The sequence below is a fragment of the Amborella trichopoda genome, chromosome 9, assembly GCF_054954075.1.
Source record: "Amborella trichopoda isolate Santa Cruz 75 chromosome 9, AtrichopodaSantaCruz75HAP2 v2.0, whole genome shotgun sequence".
NCBI lineage: Eukaryota > Viridiplantae > Streptophyta > Magnoliopsida > Amborellales > Amborellaceae > Amborella > Amborella trichopoda.
Window position 1 is genome coordinate 54,014,844 of NC_142344.1, and position 5,539 is coordinate 54,020,382.

The window sequence follows — 5,539 nt, forward strand, 5'->3', positions numbered from 1 at the left end:
AATTGCAATCCAATTACGTGTGCTTTCTAGGCTCAAGTATATTCACATCTACTCTGGCTAGCACAAAATTTTAGCAATTATTGAAAAAAAAAAAATAGCTATCCTCTCAAGTATGGTTTACAGAGTCTCAGTAAATCTATAAAAACTTCACCAATTTAAAATTATTTGGAAAAATGCAAATCACAGTTTATATTCCCAAACGTGTAAAATAAAAATTTGCAAAATACTTAAGAGTTGCGACTATGACTGAAAAAATGAAAATAAGTAAATTTAGTCATTCACGTTCAAATGCATAAAGCAGTAACATTTTTATTTAAATAAATAAATAAACATACTTTCTTCAAGCAGAAAGGGTTTGTGGGCATAGATGGTCGGAAACAGCTTCCAACAACTCCTTCAAGGAAAAAGGGTTCGTGGGCATAGATGGTAGGAAACAGCTTCTAACATCCAAAAAACTGCAGAAACAAATGTTCGGAAAAGCTTCTAACATCCCCTTCAAGGAAAAAGGGTTCGTCAGCATAGATGGTTGAAAACAGCTTCTAACATCCAAAAAACTGCAGAAACAAAAGCTCTGGAGTCAAAAGCATCGTATACGACTAATCTAATAATGAATTAAATACCAAAATCCAGAATTTATGTTCCATTAATAATAAAAATCCTAAACCCAAACCTATACCCAAAGAAAACCATATAGATTTTAAAACTTAAAAAAAGTAAAAAAATTTCATAGGTATCAAATGAATACGGTTTAAAAAATTGAAGCTATCAAATACATAAGAGGAAGAGGAAATATCTTGATTAATTGCAAGACAACATGGCACAATAAGGAACACAAATAACTTTGACAATTAAAAACATTATTTACCAATGACAAATAATATCACCTCCTTAAAAAAACCAGAAAAAGAAAACCCTTATTACATAAATATACATCCTCTCTATAACACAAGAAAACTAGTTGAATTGTGCATTACATCCTCTCTATAACATAAGAAAACTAGTTGAAGTTTGCATGTGTATTAAATGCCGTAGGCATCAAAAGAAAGTATAATATTAATTAAATTTAAAATACAAAAATTACGAAATAGATGTAGACAAATTATGATGAGTCATGAAATTAATTAGATATCAAATCAATACTTAAGAAAATATCATCATCATCGTCATCATCACCATCACCATCAGAGCCATTTTTCAACTATTTGGGGTCGCCTACACAAATCGTGGTTTGCCATTCTGCTCTATCCAGGGTCATAGCCTCAATGAGGCATACATCGTCATATCTTTTCTCACTACTTCCCATTATGTCATTTTGGATCTAACCTTACTTTTTTTTAGCCTTCCACTTGAACCAATTTGCACTTCCTAGCAGGCGCCGTACTGGGTTTACGTTATATATAGCCATCCCGCCTAAGTCTACTTTCTTTTATTTTTATCGTCTATTGGAGCCACACCTAAGTTCTTCCAAATGTATTCATTTCTAATTCAATCACTTATTGTCTTGTCACTCATCTATCTCAACATCCCCATCTCAGCTACACTCATCCTATGGGTATGTTGTTTCTTAACCGCCCTATGGGTATATTATTTCTTGACTGCTCAATATTTCGTCCCATAAAAGTAAAACTGGTCTCACAATTGTCTTATAGAACTTCTCATTGATATGTGATGATCATATAAAACTCAGGTTGAACATCTCCACTTTTCCCATCCAACTCTAATTTTATGTGTGACATCCTCCTCAATTTCATCATTTTTTTAAATTATTGACTCAGGATATCGAAAGTGCTCTCTTTTTTATATTTATTGCCATTCTTACTAGATTTTTATTTCATAAATGTGGATAAATGAATTGATGAAATCAAGAGATATCAAATTAATAGTTTAAAAAAGATTACTCCTAATAAGCTCATTCAAATAAATTACTAAAACATTGAATTTAAAAGCTCAAAAGTGTAACTATATAAAAAGCAAAGGGATTATGTAACATAGTTCTTTTAAAATAATAATCAATGAGAAATTAAACAACATAATTACAATAAAAATACCCAACAAAGTCATAATATAAAGGAACAAGTTTATATAAGGATGCAACCTTATAATGTAGAACTACGGATGCACCTCAAAAATCCATTGGAAAAGGTAGTTTTAATGTTGAAAAACCTTTTAATCGATCATCTCGACATGAAAATGTATGACCATGAAAAATAAAAAGATTTTAAGTCTCAAAAATAGTGCATTTTACAGCATATTATCTACACCGTCCATTTTCAAGATTTTCATATGTTTATAGATCTGCTTGATTTTAACTATTTTTGAAATTTAAAATTTTATAATTAGATATAAAATTAGATTTTGAGATAATCCTAAGAACATTTTACATCAAAATTATATACCACGATAAAATTGAAGGAGCATCTTACCTCTATACCTACGGATGCATCCGTATGACAACTGCACCCTAATATAAAATTATTAAAAAACACTTGAATTATTTTACCATTTCAGTCTCATCCAATGGCCCACAATATTTTTACCTCCAATATGCTACGCTTGGTCACTAAATCTTCAAGTTTACAAATCAAATTTTAAATCTTCTAGTTTGTTGATCAAACTTTTCCCTAACTTTTTTGTTCCTAAATTTTCGTTGTTATTTGTCATATAGAGACAAACTTGAGAGGCCTTTATGACACAAAAAATGTAAGCTTCTCCCAATGGTAGTATATTATTCCAAAATCTTATCATGCTGAAAGTATGTGATTCCAAGCAACGTATTCTCAAGTCTTATCGTAGCATGCATTCTCAAGTCTTATTGTAGCATGCATTATGAAGTCTTTTCATATTAAAGTCATGATTCAGTCTTATTGTATCATGCATTATCAAGCCTTATCATATTAAAGCCTGATTCCAAGTCAAGAGGTAAAGATATTAAAATAGGGTGCAGTTGTAGCTGTAGAGGTAAGGTGCACTTTCAAATTTAATCATGATATATAATTTTGATGTAAAATGTTTTTAGGATTATTCCAAAATATATTTTTATATCTAATTATAAAATTTTAAATTTAAAAAATGGTTAAAATCAAGTAGATCTATAAACATATGAAAATCTTGAAAATGGACGGTGTAGATAATATGTTGTAAAATGCACTATTTCTGAGAATTAAAATATTTTTATTTTTCATGGTCATACATCTCAATGTCGAGATGATCAATCAAAGGGTTTTTCAACATTAAAACTACCTTTTCCGATGGATTTTTGAGATGCATCCGTAGTTCTACGTTATAAGATTGCATCCTTAAATAAACTTTTTCCATTAAAATAACATGGCTAGTTAGGAGTAAGTGTATATTATAGATGAATAATGGTAATGCAAAGCAGATTTAAGTTGCATATATTATTAAACATCATTAAAAAAAAAAGGAAAACGAAAAAAGAAAAAAGGAAAAAGAAAAAAGAAAAAAGAAAAAAGAAAAAAAAAAGGAAAAAAAAAAGAAAAAAAAAAAGAAAAAAAAGAATAAAGAATAAAGAATAAAGAAAAAAAAAAGAAAAAAAAAAAAGAAAAAAGAGAAGAAAAAGCAATTATCAAATAAAACTACAACAAAAATATTAAAAAACATGAAAAATTGAAAAGTAAATTACATCATCAATCTGCATTACAACAAAAAGGTCACTACCAAAAAACAAGTTCATATTAGTTCACATTAAAAATCTAATTAGGGCAATTTGGTCATTTTCAAAAATTCTGACCAAATATTATATTCACATGTATAAAACGGGTATTAGATGTAATAAGGAAAACAGTAATAAGGAAAAAATTGCATGGAAGATTTAAATAATATTATAAATGATAGTTATGTGCATAATTTTCTCTTTAGTCAAACTATAATAATGTGATTCGTAGTATAACTACTACTTGAATTAATTACGTGTGTTGCATGTATGCAATTACTTGTAGCATATTAACTAAAATCGTAACTAGAAATATGTGTTATTTATTACATGTGTAAAGTCATTAAAAATCCTACACCTATGCGAACTCTCTATTTCAAAGTCCTAGGAGGGAATTTTCAGGTAGACATGACAATAAAAACAAATAAATATTCTAATCACAATGTAAATCTACATTTCTCTCATGTTCTATGTATCACCCTCTATTAAAGGTGCTTAAAATATGAGCACCAAGCTACTTCTATAGTACACTATCAAGTTATTTGGCTTTTTAGGTATTTATTTATGTATTATTGATATTTTCTAGGATATGAAATACATTAAATTTATTGTAAGTTCTTTGGTGCAAATTGCGTTCTTCTTGTTTAGGATTTATTACGATTTTGTTTTTTTCTCTAATACATGTTTCTTTCCTTTGCCTTATATATTTGTATATTTTTGGTGTCTTCATTAAAGGGTGCGGTTTGTATCGAGCCTAGGATCTAAACAATCAAATTAGAGCCTACCTTCAAATAGTGTCGAGAAATGTAGTTTCAATAGTGGAAACTATTGTGATAGCCTTAAAATATATTTTCATCTTTATTTATAAAGTTTAAATCTTCAAAAATAGTGTAGATGGACAAATCTATGGAAATTTGAAAATATTGAAAATTGATGGTCCAAAAATACATTACAAAGTACACTATTTCCAAAACTTGAAATCCATTTTTTTTTTTATGTCCATACATCTTGATGTCGAGATGATCATCGAAATAACCTCTTCTAGTGAAATTTTTGAAGTGCTCTAATTTGATTATTTAGAGCATCGGCTCTATATAAACTTTTCCCTTTATTAAATATATAAGAGATTTTTTCCATCTTAATTACAATATAGATGAAGAGAGACCAGCATGGTCTATAGTGCTAACATCATCGTAGTTGGTCTGAGAAAGATTTTACATTAAATTTTCCCGAGTATTTATTGACAATTATTTGAAAATCATATTGTGATTTATTTACTCCTTTTATTTTTATACCATATACATGGGTGGGTTTACATAGAAAGCCAATATCACAATAATAAAGAAAAGCAAAAAAAATGCAACAAAAGGAAAAAAACAAATGAGCATAATTTCTAAAAAAAAGCGATTGAATACTTTTAAAGCATTACAATTTTGTACTTTCAATTATAAATTCTTAAAATTTAGAAATAATCTTTAAAAGCATGAAAAAGGCACTAATAAATGTATTTTAGGAGGAAATTTGAGATTTCTAAATTACAAAGGGAAATAAATTAAAGTAGTCATTTTAAAATCCAAGAGAGCAATTTTTGTGGAAGGGACAATATTTTTATTTTATTTTTTTTCTTTTTAATTTTATGACTTCTTGAAAATAAAACACAGCGACAAATCAACCTTAAGAGCATAAATAATTCTTCTTCTTCTTTTTTGACATTAAAATTCTAGTTTTATAGTAATTATAATATGATCTATTTAAATTAAAATTTTAAATTCTGCAACAATATTATCTAAATAATAATAAATTTGTTTTTTTCATAATGTTGATAATATTTATTAATGTTATTAGTGCACTTCATGTATGCATATAATA

General features: G+C 27.8%; 1 long non-coding RNA gene across 2 annotated transcripts; it reads right to left on the reverse strand.

Moving 5' to 3' along the window:
• Window positions 1-247: 247 nt before the first annotated feature.
• LOC148780659 (uncharacterized) lies at window positions 248-2,868 on the reverse strand. 2 transcript variants are annotated; one of them, XR_016040393.1, is made up of 2 exons: window positions 2,538-2,868; window positions 248-554 (listed from the first exon to the last, which is right to left on the reverse strand). It is a non-coding gene; the product is annotated as an uncharacterized LOC148780659 (long non-coding RNA). The 2 variants fall into 2 exon arrangements; XR_016040394.1 differs by having other exon boundaries at window positions 2,424-2,624.
• Window positions 2,869-5,539: the final 2,671 nt, after the last annotated feature.